We start from the raw sequence: 17,776 nt of genomic DNA, 5'->3' as shown, positions 1-17,776 counted from the left end.
GGTAGCAACATTGTACGATAATGACTGGGGGCAACCACTAAACTCTTACAAGTCATATTATTTTGAACAGAAATACATGATTTCGGTGATCTTCGGAAGCACAAAGTTCTTTCATGAGCTGTGAATGAAGTAGTACCTTTCAATTTTAAACGCACACATTCAGTAATAACATTGGGATCGCAAGTAAGGAAAAAGCATAAATCACCCTGCGTGATATTATAGGTGATTATCTGGGACTGGATCGGGGGTGTCAAATCGGACAACACAGTACATAAAGGGCAGTATTCATGTGTAGCAAAATCTCCCAAAAGGACATTAGGACGGGTATTCGATATATTAAAAATATGGGCCAAAGTCTCTAATGAAGCAGGGACAGCAACTAAACAAGTCGCTAGAATGTCAGTCACCGAACGCATCGGTGTTAAACAAAAATGAGGGGCATTAGTCACTCGCTTGGCTAAAGTAGTCCAAAAGTTCGATGACGAATCCCACGCAGCAAAGGAACGCGGTACTCGGGTTCTCAGATCAGCCCGGGTCGATGGGTTCCCTCCTCTCTCGTCGTAGCAATCCAAAAGGAGTCCAACGCCGACACATCCTGCAGCAACAGTCCAGAGAATGATCTGAAAGAAAATCAAATACAGGCATTATTCATTCTCGTAGGTAACATTTGTCAGCCGGGACAGCTTCCCAGCTATCTTTCCCTGGTCTCATGACTAGAACAGTATTATCATGACCGGTTGCAATAATCTCAGCTTGTTCAGGGGGATTCTTAGGCGATTGCACCCAAACTCTAGCTCCAGGATTATCCGTGGAACCAAATCCTTTTTGTCCTCGTACAGTTAGCAACGTTGGGGCAGTGCCTTTTGTGATCTGACCACTGAAAACAGGCATTATCAACAATTGAGCAATTCGGTCAGTTTTATGTATCGGTAAATCAACCTCACTGCTATTCAGCAGGAGCACCTTAATCTCTCCCTGATAGTCACTGTCAATGACTCCTCCGAGTACTTGAACACCTTTCACAGCCAGCCCCGATCTAGGGGCGATTATTCCAAAACTTCCAGTGGGTATACAGACACCAACACCGGTTTCAATGATGACTCGATCTTTACTTTTTATAATAGTATCATTCATGGCATGCAGGTCCAGACCTGCCGACCCCGGGGTTGCTCTGCATGGAGCCAGTGCTCCGGGGGTAATTTCCCAGTACATCACAGTGTCACTAATAGAATTGGGTTTTGCATCAACATTCGGAGGAAACAAACGCATCAATGGAGATTCAGCATTTAGAAAGGGGCGATTATTCAAAATTAACAATGCCTGGAACAAATAATCCCTCCAATTTTTATACTTGTCATCAGTCAATTTTCGCAATTGATTTTTCAGCAAACCGTTCAATCTTTCAATCAGGCCCGAGGCCTGCGGATAATATGGTATATGAAACACCCATTCAATATTATTTTCCACACAAAATTCCTGTACCAATCTTCCGCGAAAATGGGATGCATTATCAGATTGAATTTGGAATGGGACACCATAATAAAGCATAATCAATTCCAATGTTTTAATGGTATTTACTTGGGTGGCTTGTTTACAGGGGAAGGCCACTAACAGGCCACTGTATGTATCAACAATGGTGCAAATGTATTGACAATTTTTACTCATAGGAAGTGGACCAATATAATCAATGTGCCAAATTTGAGCGGGCAATTTTCCGCGATGTAAATGACCTTTAACAATTTGAGGCACTTTCCGCTGTCTAGCATGCTGACAAATGGGACAATGCAAAATAATGTCTTTGATTAAATCTAAAGGAATATAAATTCCTCGATCAGCGGCCCACCTGCTAGCGGCTTTCTCTCCATAATGTCCTGCTTTCTGGTGGGCCCATTTCGCCAATCCTTCCATATCAGAATCCTGCATGTCCACCAGTGCCTCAGCAATTTTAGATTTTTCATCTGCAATATTATGAAAGAATTTGTCAAGGGAGTCTATTGGGGTATGAGCATCCACTTGAAAGATTGTAACAGTACTTTGCGGGAGCATTTCCCAAATCTCTTGCCATAATTCTTTTCCCCACAGTTCTTTTGAATGCAATTCCCAATTATGGGAATGCCAAGTTGGTAACCAAACTGCCAATCCATTGGCAGTAGACCAGGAATCAGTAAAAATATGACATGTGCCAGGTAACTCTTGTTTCAGAACTTGATAGACAGCATAAAGCTCAGCGAATTGGCTGCTCTTTCCCTCACCAGTTGTACTCAGCAATTTTTGTGTGATCGGATTATAGGACACTGCCTTCCAATGTCGTTTTGTACCTATGAACCTTGCCGAACCATCCGTAAACCAAACATGGTTTCTGTCCTCTGCGGACAGATCATCAAATGGTTTACCCCACTTAACAGGGGATTCCTGTACTAAAGGTACGGAACATTCACTCTCCGTCTCAACCGATGGCGCCCGCGCCACCTGCTCATGCAAGGATGCAGCTCCTTTTGGTCCCACACGTGCCCTGTCTTGTATGTACCATTTCCACTTAATCACACTCGCCTCCTGAGCGTGTCCAATTCGGTGAGTTTTCGGCGAACTCAAAACCCACTGCATGATAGGAATTTCAGGTCGCAGGACCACATCATGTCCCAAAGTTAATTGCTCGGTATCCACCAGAGCCCAGTAACATGCAAGCAACTGTTTCTCAAAAGGTGTATAACGCTCACCAGCATCAGGTAACTTTTTGGTCCAAAAACCTAACGGTACTTTACTTTTTCCTTGTTTCTGCCACAAACTCAAATTTGCATAAAGGCCTTGTACAGACACATTCAAATCCACATCACCATCGCACACAGGCCATAAATCCAAGGCATACTGAATCGCTTCTTTTGCCAAACTAAACGCATCTTGCTGTGGTTTACCCCATTCAAACGCATTCTTTTTTACGAGTGACACGATACAAAGGGGCCAATATTTGACTCAAATGTGGAATATGCTGGCACCAAAAACCAAACAAGCCGATGAAGCTTTGGGCTTCTTTCCTACTCCTCGGAACTGCAAACTCAAGAATCTTCTGTTTTACCTGTGGGATCACTTCTCGGTGACCTTCATGCCAATTAATGGCCAAAAATTTTACAGTCTGGGATGGACCTTGTAACTTATCCGAGTTGATTTCCCAACCTTTCTCCCGCAGACACTCAAGGATTTTATCTAATTGGGTCTGAACTTCATCTTGTGTTTCACCTTGAATCAGAACATCATCAATATAATGACATATCTGAATTCTCGAATGTACAGGTACCTCAGCCAAATGCTCTGCCACCAGCCGGTGACATATCGTAGGACTATGCACATAGCCCTGGGGAAGACTTCTAAACGTCATTTGACGTCCGTTCCATGTAAAACTGAATTGTTCCTGGCATTCAGGGGCAATCGGGATTGAAAAGAAAGCATTAGCAATATCAATGGACGCATACCATGTACCTGGATGCTTTTGGATTCTTTCAATTAAAGTAATGATATCCGGTACTGCAACAGTCAAAGGGGGTGTATACCTATTCAGTTCTCGATAATCAACAGTCATGCGCCAAGAATTATCACTCTTACGCACGGGCCAAACGGGATTATTCCAAGCAGAAGTAACCGGAGTTATAACTCCTGCATCCACCAAATCCTGAATAGTGGTACTAATTTCTTCATGACCACCTGGGATACGATACTGCTTCTGACAAACCACTTTTGTCGCCTGGGGAATCTTTAGGGGGGCCATTCTTAAACGACCAACCCGTACAGGTCTGGATGATATATAATGTTTAGTTCCAAATTGATAACATCCATCGTCCAAATGCAAAGTCATTCCTTTCAAAATGTCAATTCCAATTATGTACTCTAAGAGTGGCACGACTAATACAGAATATTCTTTTCTAGGAATTCTGCCTATTCTCATTTCAAGTGTAGTTTGTACTGCGGGAGTTTCCTTTCCACCTAAACCAGTAATTGTAAAAAATTGGCCTTTAAATTTCTTTGATTTTCCATGAATAAGAGTGGCCTCCGCTCCTGTATCTACCAATGCTCGGGCCCTTTGGATATTACGATGTCTCCAAAAAATTTCAATATCTACATAGGGTCTATTATCTCGGTGAGCCCATCTGTGTACGGGAGCTTGACCTACTTCCTAGTCATTTTTACTGCGTTCTGTCAGCCAGGACAAATCAGGATAAATGTTCTCACGTTTCTCAGGTATCAATATATCATGTTCATATCCATCTCCATTACGAAATGGATTCCTGTCCTCTGTATTGTACTGCGAATTTCGATCGGAAAATCTGTGTCGATCCTCCCTCCTCCTCAACTCAGGGGACTGATCCCTTTCATCTCTACGTCTGCTGTTAACATAATCATCTCTCCCCCTTTCTCTTTCCCCCTCTCGCTCTCTCTCTCTTCCACGTCGAGGGGACGCATCAGGTACATATCGTCGATCATCACGACGATCAGAACGCACACGACGGTTGTCATCACCGCTGTCATCAGAATAATCACGATCGCACTCATTCGTCCGCACACGCCGGGCACCCTCCTTTCGGTCTAAACCGCGTTTGCGAAACAAGTCCCACAAACGAGTAGTAGTTTCACCATCAATATCCTCCTTCCTCACACCATCAGCCAAAAGTGCAAGAAACATGTCACGTCTAGTATGTTATTGTCTCCAGGAGTACGAGTGTCAGACCGGGACTGTCGTTCAGGTTTAAACCAATCACCCAACTCACCGAGCTGGCGTACAGATTCCAGTACCATAGACAACGCGTTACCAGTCTGATTGATCAATAAAGTCATCATGACTTGCTTATAAGCAACCGGGGAAGAACGAATAATACGATTCCGCACAGAAGACGTCAACAAACCATCAAGCAATCTGTCAGCAGTACTCAGAAAAATCGCAGTTTTCATCACCTCCTCTTTGAGACGTTGTGCAGCATCGCGCAATGTATACCACGGCTTGTCATTCACAGGCCAGTCAGATTCAGTAGGGTACTTTTGATTACAACCCTCAGTCGCCAACTGAAGCAAACTGATTTGACCAGCACCATTATAATTACGAAAATGATCTTGAACAGTAGAATCTGAACTCAAGGAACAAAATTTCAAAGAATCGCCAGCATCCAACATAATGCCAGCAGCGCCCAGTTCATAAAGGCGCACCATCCACGTAAGCAAGGTCTCACCTGCTCGCTGTCGAAATCGCTGTAAAATATCACTAATTTCCTGTTGAGTAAAATCCTCCAAAGAGTCCAAAGGAATACCGTTCGGATTACCGGGAGCCTGCTGCAACTTCCTACGAAAAACAGGATGTACAGAGACCGCAGGAAGAGCATCACAAGGAGCCCGATCAGTAAACTTAGGGGAACAATCTGTATGAGAAGTATCAACACAATGCAAAGAGCGATCGTAGTCGCGGGACTCAACATCTGTAGCACAAGAAGCAGATTTAAAAGCCTGTCCGGAGCGAGAAGACTCGCGATTGTTAGACTCCTCATCCGAGGAACGAGAATCACTCGAATTCCAGATATTACCATCCCATTCATCAGGATTCCAATCCAGTCCGGCTTTCGCCACGACCAGTCGCACTTTCCGTTTAGAAACGCGACCACGACGATTCTTGTATTTATATCGTGCAATCCGAACAGCCGCCCTTTCAGCGATAGTCTGATACGTTTCAAGTTTGTTGGCAAGCAATTTATTTTGACACCGCAACAAAGTATGAGCATTTTGAATTTCAACAAACTTCCGTTCCATATCCACATGATCCTTCTGCAATTTCGACAACCTCTCATGTACAAGCCTGTACGCAGACAAAACAATTCAACCTCTGCGCCCTAAAATAGGAAGCTCCTCACCCTTCGCTACTGGCGCCTTCTGCAAACAGGAAATCACATCAGCCGGCTCCGCCAGCTCCAGACAAGAATTCCAATTTTCACTCAAACCAGTAGAATCAGCCCACTCGCGGGCCAAGGCCTCATAAGGCGCGGAATCCCAGCCGGGAATATCAACAGGCAACTTAAAAACAGATTTCGACTTTCTCAAAAACATCCTGACAAAACAAAAACTATACACACAATTATATACAAATAATATACAAAGGAAACCACGTACGCGCCGAGTACAAACTCAAAAACAACCACAACGCACACAGGTTTCGTAAACGGTTCGTGACGCCAAATGTTCTGCCTGGTTTCTCAGATTAGATAGGACCAGCTCATCAGAGCATTACTAACTCAGCCAGAACGTTACCCTCTCCCCCTCCCTAGGACCTATTCACAACAGGTAACAACATATATCTACCACCTAAGGACAGGGAATTCCTAAGATGCATACCATGTACCTCCTATAATATCAGCAATCGGCGGCCTCGCGGTCCCATACGAACCCAGACCTCTCTACCCAGACGGCAGTATCAGAATCGGCGGCCTCGCGGTCCCATACGAACCCAGACCTCTCTACCCAGACGGCAGTATCAGAATCGGCGGCCTCGCGGTCCCATACGAACCCAGACCTCTCTACCCAGACGGCAGTATCAGAATCGGCGGCCTCGCGGTCCCATACGAACCCAGACCTCTCTACCCAGACGGCAGTATCAGAATCGGCGGCCTTGCGGTCCCATACGAACCCAGACCTCTCTACCCAGACGGCAGTATCAGAATCGGCGGCCTCGCGGTTCCATACGAACCCAGACCTCTCTACCCAGACGGCAGTATCAGAATCGGCGGCCTCGCGGTCCCATACGAACCCAGACTGCTCTACCCAGACGGCAATATCAGAATCGGCGGCCTCGCGGTCCCATACGAACCCAGACCTCTCTACCCAGACGGCAGTATCAGAATCGGCGGCCTCGCGGTCCCATACGAACCCAGACCTCTCTACCCAGACGGCAGTATCAGAATCGGCGGCCTCGCGGTCCCATACGAACCCAGACCTCTCTACCCAGACGGCAGTATCAGAATCGGCGGCCTCGCGGTCCCATACGAACCCAGACCTCTCTACCCAGACGGCAGTATCAGAATCGGCGGCCTCGCGGTCCCATACGAACCCAGACCTCTCTACCCAGACGGCAGTATCAGAATTGGCGGCCTTGCGGTCCCATACGAACCCAGACCTCTCTACCCAGTGGCAGTTTATCCTATGATTACCATTACATAAAGGGATCAGTCTCACTATTCATCAGGGGTATAGAACTACAGTATTCCCGATCACACAACGGTTGCCAATTTGGATAATGTACAACTTATTCTCTAATTCAAGGGGCTCCTCTCTCCCTTATTCAGTTACCACTTATCTGATCAGGGTTAGCATCTGTTCACATAGCAGCATCTGACTAGAAGAATAGGTTACCCTCTCATACAAGAACACGCAGCACATGTCGGTTCACTAAGAACTGGGGTACTTTATTTCTCATTACAATAAACAATCATATAACACCACACTACAACACATAACCTGCAAAGAGAAGTGAAAGATTAGGTTGTACACTCTAATAAGAAAGGGTCGACATCACCTTATTAATATGAAGTCTGCACTCAGCAGTCATCTAGGTTCCCTTCTCGTCTGTGCCTTGGCTCGTCTTGAAGTCACACTTCCGCAATCACGGGTACACGGCTGCACCGTTATGCGCTGCTCCCTTCACCCTTCTCCAAGTCACTGGAACCTTCCTCTCATCGGCTACTCTCTTTTCCCTGGCTGTTCTTCTAAGAGAGTATCTGTTTCTCGATTCTTCTCTGCCTTTGGAATGGCGCCTGTCTTCCCTGGAATAAGTAATAGCTTTGCTGCTAACGGCTAGATGCCGCCTACGGACTAACTCACTCACTGTCTCGGACTTTCACTAATATAGAAGCGTGTCTCCTCATGGAAAATTCCGGCCAGTACCCTGCCGCCCACCAAATTCTTGTACCTCCCCGTACCAAGGACACGTTCCCAGCCGGCCGGCCTGATGTTGTGTCTTCGGTATGAAGAAAAATACAATCCTTCGACAAGGGCCGGCCTGAACCGGTTCTCTCCAAGCGAACAACACCTCATAACTAAAACATTACACTTGACCTAGAAGCATCCCAAGCTGCCAGAGCAGAAAGAAAGATGGAGTCTCTCCCGTTTGCGGCCTACCAGGCCCGAATTCAACATAACTCCATGGAAAGTATAATAATACCCTCACTAAAGGACGGATTATCCCTAATACTAACGAATCTATCCCCTAGCCTATGTGTATGAGCCCTAATCTAAGGAGGAGAATACAGAATTATAGCAAAGTGCCTTGTAAATAGGCTCTATTCACTACTCTAGCCCTTGCACTGGAATGATAAGAGACTGAAGTCACCTTCAATCACCTTTCCTCAAAAGAGGGCCGGGAAAATCGAGCAGAACAGAAGATGACACTAAGAGAGGTATTCCTTTGCTCGCCCTGTATCCGATTAAAAAATGGACCCAGAATGTCATTGATCTCAACTCACTTTGTCTAGAATACGATCTTAGAGCCACCAATGGTCGATCGAAATCAGATTCTAGGGGTGCGCACACCTATACCAGGGTGGGTCACACCTCTAGAATTGATTATATATTGTTAAATCATAATCTTTGGCAGCACTTCCACGATATGGAAGTCCTACAAACATTCGATAGCGACCATAATCCCTTAGCCCTGACCCTCACCCTCCCGTGGGAAGATGGGAATCCAACTTCGTCTCGATCCATCTGGAAATCTTCCCATGAAGTTGTCCCATCTAATTGCGGTAGGCGATTAAAATGGGCTAAAGTTGTTGCGGACGAGGGGAGAATGGCTCAAGCCGAGACCATAATGACAAACGTAAAGCACCACTTAGGTGCATCGGATTTCACTAACGATGTCCTTACGGCCTTCACAGAGACTGTTTCAGCCCTGAGTAATTTGTTTATAGTCCCACAGGGTAGGGTTAAGGCTTTTGGGAGTACGTCAACTAAAGGTAGAGACAAATGGTACTCCTCTGCTTGCCGTGCTGCTAAAAGTGAACTTATCCGGGCGGTTGATATTAAAGACCCAGATCAAATCAGACTTGCTAGGAAAAGTTACAAAAAAATTCAAGCTGTGGCAAGGGAAGCACATGAAACCAATTTTTGGAGAGACTTAATGGACGCTAGTTCCAAAAAGGATACGAAGGGTTTTTGGGATTTGCTCAGAGGTAGGGATAGGCCTGTCGAATCACAACTGACTTGTAACATCACAGGGGAGGCCTGGTTTGCACATTTTTCCAAGCTTTACTCCATTCCATCTGGGGTACCAGGACAGAACAGGGGTCCCAGGCATAGAGTGTCGGCCGGTAACACAGACAATGACCACACCTTTGTAGCCAAGGAAGTTGAAGGAGCAATTAGGTGCCTTGTTGCCAACAAGGCCGCAGGTCCAGATGGCGTCCCGGGTGATTTGCTACGGGTCAACACAGAGGTGTGGAGCACACTCATTGCCCTACTTCTGAATGAGGCCATGTCTGGTGGATGCCTCCCGGACTCCTGGATGGGTGCGGAAGTCGTCCCGATTTTTAAGAAGGGCTATAGGGACGACCCTGCTAACTATCGACCTATTAGCCTGCTCGATTCCACCCAGAAGGTAGCAGGCAAAGTAGTCTTAGGAAGGATTTTGCAGTGGGCCGAAGAAAATCAGGTTCTGTCCGACTTCCAGGCCGGTTTTAGATCAGGAACTGGCACTATTGAACAGACATTCCGATTTTTAATGCTCTATTGGAAAGTGGTCGTACTGGGCAAAGGCAGTCTGTATCTCGCATTCATAGACCTGCGGACTGCCTTTGACCTAGTCCCACGTGACCAATTGTGGGATGTCTTAGAGGGTTTGGGTATCCCCCCGTATTTGCTGGCTTTGCTTATTAAGTTCCATGAAAGCAACTTTGCACAAATCAGATGGGGCGAACAGGGCCAAAAAACATCTCGTATCTCTGTAGATAGGGGTGTCCGCCAGGGGTGGGTGCTAGCCCCCACTCTGTTTTCACTCTACCTAAACGGAGTGGTGGAGCATCTTCTTGAACAACCATCAGACGCACCCTCCCTGGTGGGCAGGAAGATACCAACTCTCCTATTTGCAGATGATACCCTGCTGATTTCGAAAACTCCGGTAGGCCTCCAAACGTTGCTTACTAGGTTCCAGGACTTTTGTGACTCCAGGGGTTTAGTCATCAACATAAGCAATACCAAATTCCTGGTCTTGAATCCCCCTAGGAAGTCAGTCCATCCTCCATCCTTAGACTCAGTCCCACTTGAAAGGGTAAGGGAATTCGACTATCTAGGCATCCGACTCTGCGACTCTATGAGTTGGAAGGCTCACCATCAAAAGATCATTCTGACTCATAGGAGGGTTACAGGGGCATTGCTAAAAGAACATCGCGCCTCACCCCTTAAACCCATCGGGGTGATACTAGATATCTATAGGGCTAAGGTGGTGAGCGCGGCGCTCTATGCTGCAGAACTGTGGGGTACGCAGAAAATTGATAACTTGACCCACCTTGAGAATAAATTTCATAAAGAGCTAATGAGGCTACCCCACAGCACTCCCACTCTCCCTCTTTTATTCGACGCAGGTACACGCCCCATATCCGAGCAAGCAAAGCTACGCCCTCTCTTATTGTGGGCTCGAATATGGAATGTACCAGAACTCTCAAGTTATGCAGAAGCCCTGCGTGAACTCCTCTCAACCCCGGGCTGGCACAAAGTTGGTTGGCTCATGGAAGTAAAGCGGCTCCTTTGTGAACTGGGCCTGGGAGACGCTTGGGCCAAGAGAACATCCCAACCTAAACAGTTGTTAAAGAAAATATTCTGGGCTTGGGTGGCAAATGAGAGACTGAGTAATTTCAAACTATGCAGATCTGCCGTTGAGTTTTTGCTAATTAAAGATCTCCCCTCTAGAGAACCTTACCTGGACTTGATCTCCAACCCGATGGATAGGTCATTGTATTTTAAATTTAGGGTGGGAGTTCTGCCTTTAGGACAGTGGACAGGAAGCTGGAAACCACCTTGGCAAACCATACCGTTCTGTCCTTTTTGTGCTGACAGGGTCGAGTCTATTGCCCATCTTATGTTTGAGTGCCCAGCGTATGTAGCACCTCGCCGGAGATGGCTGAAACCCCTTTGCATGAGTCTGGGCACTCGGTCACATTTGGAGGCCCTACAGATCCTAAGATCGGACGCCCGTCCTTTGTTTGCTTGTTGCCTGGCAACATTTTTGGGCTGGGTATGGAGGATAAGATCTGTGAGGAAATTGCCCCTCCAGTAAAGCTTTCCCCGCAGACTCAACTTGTTTTAAAACCACCTGATGCTTTGTTCCCCCTTCCTTATCATTTTACCAACGACTGTATATTATTGTGTTTTGTACAAAGTGTTAGGGGGTCGAATTGCTAAACTGTTTTATATTTTTATCTGCTTTTCTACTGTAATGCTTTTATGAAATGACAAATATTTCGAAATAAAGCTATTCAACAACAACAACATGTATGTTGGAGTTTTGTTGTTTTGTTCTTGTTGAGCTTAGATAAAGATACTTTCTTTTTCTAAACTGGTGTGGTGTCCATTTTTGGTGTTATCACTGTATTACTGTGCGTTTTGAGTACAAATACTTTACGCATTGCCTTTGGGATAAGTCTGCATGCTGCTCATGCGAAGCTCCCCAGGGGGTGAGCAGGGGTTATCTAAAGTGTGTTTCCCCTTTACCCTGACTAGAAGCAAGGGTCCCCGTTTGGACAAGTGTACCTACCTCTGACAACTAGAGACCCTCATTTCTAACACTGGTGGTCAGCGGTGAGGATTTGAACTTGTATTTGTAGTTGACCCACAGTGATTGGTATACATCACAGGACTAGTGAAGACCACTATGCAACCACATACTATGTTTTGGTTTATTTTTTATGTGACCCTTAAGATATCCACGCACTATGTCTCTAAAGGGTAAACAAGCAAGTGAGGCTGCAGAATTGGAGTTTTACATTGAAATGTTAAGTAGTTGTAAAGTAGAGCAACTCAAGCCGTTCTGCAAGAGCTTTGGATATCCCAAGAGGAGCAACTCTAGGGGAAGAGGAGCTACAGAAGGCCTTTTGGGCCTGGTGAGAGGCCAGAGAAGCTAATGAGATAGATGATGCATATGTGGATGGGGTGTGTCAGAAGGGCATTACAAATCCCAGGATTTGCCTGTTGGGAGAGCAGCCTCTATGCTGGCAGCAATCATTCATCCAAGAATTTTGTTCGAGAGGATTTGAAGGAAAGGCAAAGGGCCAGCGATCATGAGTTGGAGGTCATGAGGCTCTGGGCAAAGGCAGAGGAGAGCAAGAACGCATATGCCTTCGAAGAGAAGAAATTGATCTTGGCACATGAGCTGAAAATGAGAGAGCCTGACGAGGAGTTCAAAAGGGTTGAGGCCATTAGTGCCTCAGCCAAAAAGAGAATGAGTGCAACTGATAAGGTAAGCTTGGCTGGGTTGGAGGTGTAGACCAGCTCAGATGGTGGCAGCAAAAATGTAGTGTCTAGCGCTGAGGGAGAAGTACATACACCCAGAGATGTGGTGCCTGACTTGAAGGAGGGAGTTAACATACAACAGGGAGTTCAGCTTTATGAGGTAGCTCCAGTGGTGCACAGTGTCCCTGAAGTGAATTGGGGAACTGGCACAGGGGTCCATATTCCCAGTGGTGGGAGGGACATTTTACTGACTCTAGATGAGAGTGCAGTAGAGGGGTGCCCCATGGTAGAAGCCTTAGTATGTGAATATGGAGACTGCCCAGAAATAACTCTCTTGCCAGTCTCAGGAGGGTGATATGAAGTACTTGTAAGAGGCACTAGATGAGCAGGCAAAGAGTAGCTTGGTCAACGCTTGTGTGGAGCTGTGTGATTCAATTGTTGGAGAGCATATTTTAACTCCCTATTTTCCAGAGCTATGCCAATAGCTGTTGGATTGTGAGTTCTCTGTCCCAAAGGAGCTTGCACCGGAAGCAGACCTTTTGGTGGATTCCAGAGGGGCCGAAGAAGCTTTTGAGAGAGATCCTGAAGGGGGTGGCTCAGGTTTTCCCCAACCTTGTGAGGTTGGGGAGGTTTGTGATCGCCCAGATAGGTCCCAGTGTAATGGAAGGGGTGGAGTGTTCGATGTCCTGTCTCAGAGAAGGAGTGGGACTGGGCTGTGTCCCAAGGAATATGCGATGTTACAACACGATCAAAATGATCGCAGTATGTAACATTGCAGTTTATACATCACAACTTGCGCTTGAGGGCGCTGGACTTAGAAGTAGTAATATTTACTATTCCAACACCAATCTATGTACAGTAGGGATGGTGTTAGAATAGTAAATCTTACTATTCCTTAGGTTATAGCGCCATCCAGCGCAAGTCGATATAACGCTTGCATTGTAATGGCGGCATTCTAAATGCATCGCCATGTAATCACTGTGATGTAAAGGATGTTTACCGTCCCAAGACACCCGAGACTCAGTCCCAGGGCCTGGTTGGGTCCATGAGTGAACACCAGGAGGGGGGCCTAGTCTGTTCTGGAAGGCCATCCCCTGAGAGGGACCCTAAAGTATCAGGTGAACTGGGGGGCCTTGGTAACAAGCATTCCACCACTTCTGGTATCTAGCAGCACCGCTCCAGTTGGCAGGGTGCATGAGTCCAGAGAAAAGGGTGAGGGGGGGAAGCAGTCCCCAGTCGAAGGACCAGTGGGTCAGGGGTTGCCAGCCCTAGGTCAGAGCACCCCAGGACTGAACTTGGTGAGGCCACTTCTGGCATGGGGGGTCTTATTGCTCTGCCAGATGAACAGGAGACTGGAGTCCTGCCCAAAACAGACTCTCGCATAACTCATGAGGAGTGTGTTTCCCTTGGGGGGTATCGGTGTAATCCCACAGAGGTCCTCGGTTGCTGGGCACTGGTCCATCCTAAGGATACGGACCCTGTGTTGGAGGGCCAGTTTCAGGGTGTCCCCTCGACCTTGAGAAAGGGATGACTGCTAGCAGTGCCCATACCGGTTTAAGTTTGGGGTACCACTCCAGGTAGGAGGGTGCAGAGTCCCAGGCAGAAGGTAGGGAGAAGGTAGCCTCACCCCTGACCCCTGTTCAGTCTAAGGGTACATACCCTAAGCTGGTGTACCATTTGCAGGATAACAGCCCTGAACTGATGGGAGAAATGTGTGGAACACCTGCCACAGGTGCCCCAACAATTCTTGTATACGGGAGTACCGTTCCCAGTTGGAAGGTACAGAACCCCAGGGGGGACGACCGGGTGTGGGAGAGCCCATTCCAGTCCTGTGTCCAGCCTCAGGGTACAGACCTGTGCTGGTGTACCAGTTGCAGGATAGCACCCCGGAACTGGTGGGAGAATTGTGCAGATTACCTACTGCAGGTGTCCTGACAATTCTTAAATCTAGGCTGACTGCTCCCGGTGGGGGGGGGGGGGGTGAAGAGCCCCAGGGAGGAGCACAGGGCATGGGAGAGCCCACCTCAGTCTCTTGTCCAACCACAGGGTAAAGACACTGGGCTGGTGGACCAGTGTCGGGATGCCATATCTGACTTGGCAGTGGACCAAGGGTGCCAGGCACTTGGGGCTAAACCCCCCCACTCTCTGACACCACAGAGGTTAGAGAGGCCTGAAAGGCATGGGGCCTGGCTCTCGTCACTGACAGATGTCCGTGGCCACTGTGGCTGGCCAGAGTTGCCCCTGGGGTGGGGACAAGAGTCAAAACCCCAGGGGTGGACTGGGCCACACCACTGTGTTGGCCATGTAAGTACTGTCTCCCTGGTGGGACACATCTGTGAGTAAAGTAAGTTTAGGTGCAGCACAGATGTGGTACACTGGTGAGGAGAAGGGTTCCCCATGGGTCAGCTAGTGGGCCCTGAGAATATGGCTTGAGGGATTCAACTGGGTTCAGAGAGGGTAGAATGGGAATAGACCCCTTCCATGGGCCAATAGACCAGGTTCCATGTTCTATTGCCCCAAGCAGGGAAGCCCATTGACGTATGGATTGGTCTACCCTGGCTTTAGGCTGGAAGAGGGTTGTGTTAGGCTTGGCCCTTTTTGCAGACTTATCCCCAAACTTTTTTGCATCTTCCTCCTTTGCTTTCCTGACCTGCTGTTGTTGTTGGTTTTACCACTGCTGATCAGTGATAAAGTGCATCTCTGTATAAATTGTTATATTGATTGGTTCTCACTGATGCCGACTGCACCCATTTGCCAGGCCCTAACCTTCCCTTTTGTTACATGTATGGTAGGCCCAAGGTACCCCCTGGGCAGGGCTCAGTGTATGTGAAAGGTAGGACATATACTGGTGTGTGTGACATGTCCTGATAGTGAAATACTGCAAATTTAATTTTCACTATTGAAAGGCCAGCTTGCCCAATACGATAGAATGGGAAATGCTTTGTAACATCTTACAAGTATAACTTCCCACTGTGTCAAGATAGAGAAATAAAGCTTAGGCTTTCTGATTTCAGAATTTGATAACACATCTTTTTAGTAAAGATGGTTTTTCAATTATTTGTTTGAAAATGGCACTTTTAGAAAGTGGGTGTTTTCTTTTTTAACCATTCTGTATGCCACTGACTGGTTGTGTATTGACTGTCTGGTTTTGGAGTGACAGGGGCTGAGGATGTGCATTCACTGGAGACAGCCACTGGAGGGGCTTGATATGTGCCTAGCCCTTCCTGGATTACTCGGATCTGGGCTGAATAGACCTTGACTGAATTTAGAGTAGTGGGAGGAGATTTCCTTGTACTTGAATTTGACCTGTCTCCCTTGCACAATGCTGTCTGTACCCCCTGTGGTCATACTGCACAAGTGAGGACATAACTGGTTTGGACGGGCCTCAGCAACCCTTGCCCAAAGAGAACAAAGACATTTTGGGGTATGAGTATTAAACCTGAAACCCCAGAACGTTAGGTCACTTCTGGACCCAAGAGGAACATTTGCCAAGGAGACGAGCTGAAGAGCTGTGAGAAGGAGTAATGCCCCTTTGCTATGTCCTGTGTTGGGGTGGCCTGCAGTTGATGTTTCGGCCATGGAAAGGATAAAGAGTAGACCTTTGCTGTGAACCTGCTTGAAATAGGTCTCAAAGGGCCTGTGTGTGCTGGCCTCCTGTTTTGAAGTCTCAGGGCCACAAAAACTTCACACCCAGCTCCCCTGAACTCTGCTGCTAAGAGTTCTGACCTGCCAGGAGGTGCCTGTTCCAGTTCTGGGCCTCCGGAGGTTGTGCTTGCTGCTGGGAGCTGGAAGAAACCTAGAGAACTGAAGAAATCAATGCATCGGATTTCTTGCGGCTGTTTCTCTGACGCAGCACCGCTGTGCGATAAGAATCTCCATGCATAGCCGTGCCACTGCCAAAACTGGCACAGCTCCTGTCGCCGCTGCAAGAACTGACGCATCAAGGGATAGCAGCTGAAGAAACCGACACAGCGCCACTTGATGCTGCTGCATCGATCGGCGGCGCATCCCGGATTTCCATGTACCGTACTTGTGCAGCCAATTTTCCTGACGCATCACACTTGGACCAGAACTGTCTTAAAATTGACTATCACTATCCCTTACAGACTGGATTTGACGCATCGCTTCTCGTACGTGCAGCAGAACTGTTGCATCACCTCCCCATGGTCTCAGGAACAGAAGCATCTCTTTGTTTCTCGATGCTTCCCATCTCTGCGGCAGATTGGCCTTGTGAATTTTGACGCATCTGCGGGTTCTTGCTTGAAACCTTTTCAAAGTCATATTCTTATTACATGTATGTTGGAGTCTTGTCGTTTTGGTTTTGTTGAGTTTAGATAAAGATACTTTATTTTTCTAAATTGGTGTGGTGTCCTTTTGTGGTGTTATTGCTGTATTACTGTGTGTTTTGTGTACAACTACTTTACACATTGCCTTTGGGATAAGTCTGCACATGCCAAGCTACCCAGGGGGTGAGCAGGGGTTATCTAAAGTGTGTATCCCCCTTATCCTGACTAGAGGCAAGGGTCGGTATTTTGACAAAGGTATCTACCTCTGCCAACTCGAGACCCCATTTCTAACAGAAGGCCATCCAATACCCTTTTCTGTAGGCTTGGAAAAACCAAATACTATGGTTGGTGTCCTAAAGATATTGCTCCATATAATCAGAATTCTAGGTGAAAGAGCACTTTAAAAGCGTGAGAAATTTAGACGGTGTCTCCAAACACCAGGAATGAAGCCTTACTACTGTTAGGAGGAAAGACTGCAGTTTCCAAAGTACGGTTCATTTTGCATTTGGCTGTGTTTACCCTAGACAGGCAACTGGCAGCTGTCAGGTTATTTAGGGGATCTAAGATTTCTTTTTTTGATAGTAAAACTGCTCATCATTTTAGGTGTTTATATTTGAGAAGATCTGTTTTGCATTCTTCCCTACTTTCTTGGAATGCACCCCTTGTACTCAATGTTTTACAGGAAAGTCACTTTTAATCTTTACATTACATTTCTTTTAATTTCCTAAATTTTGAGGGATTTTGATTCTTGATCATTTCTTGAGGGCATTTATTGAGGGAGATTTTACCTTTCTTTCTTCTGGAGCCTTTCATTGAGATTTGAGGATAATGTGATTTTAAGACTTGACCCTTCCTTTTTGCCAAGATGACCTGACCTTTTCACCACACTCAGGAATTTAGTTTGTCCTATGTTTTTCCTTCTCCCTCTACAGAGCAGGCAGTTTTCTGGCAGACTTTAGACCTTCACACAGACCGGTCTATCATCTACAGAAGATCTCTTCTTTCCAACAGGTAATCTCCTTGTTTGC

Source organism: Lissotriton helveticus, chromosome 4_1 (assembly GCF_964261635.1).
Source record: "Lissotriton helveticus chromosome 4_1, aLisHel1.1, whole genome shotgun sequence".
Lineage (NCBI taxonomy): Eukaryota > Metazoa > Chordata > Amphibia > Caudata > Salamandridae > Lissotriton > Lissotriton helveticus.
The sequence above is the reverse complement of the archived record's forward strand: the minus strand, read 5'-3'. Positions refer to the sequence as shown.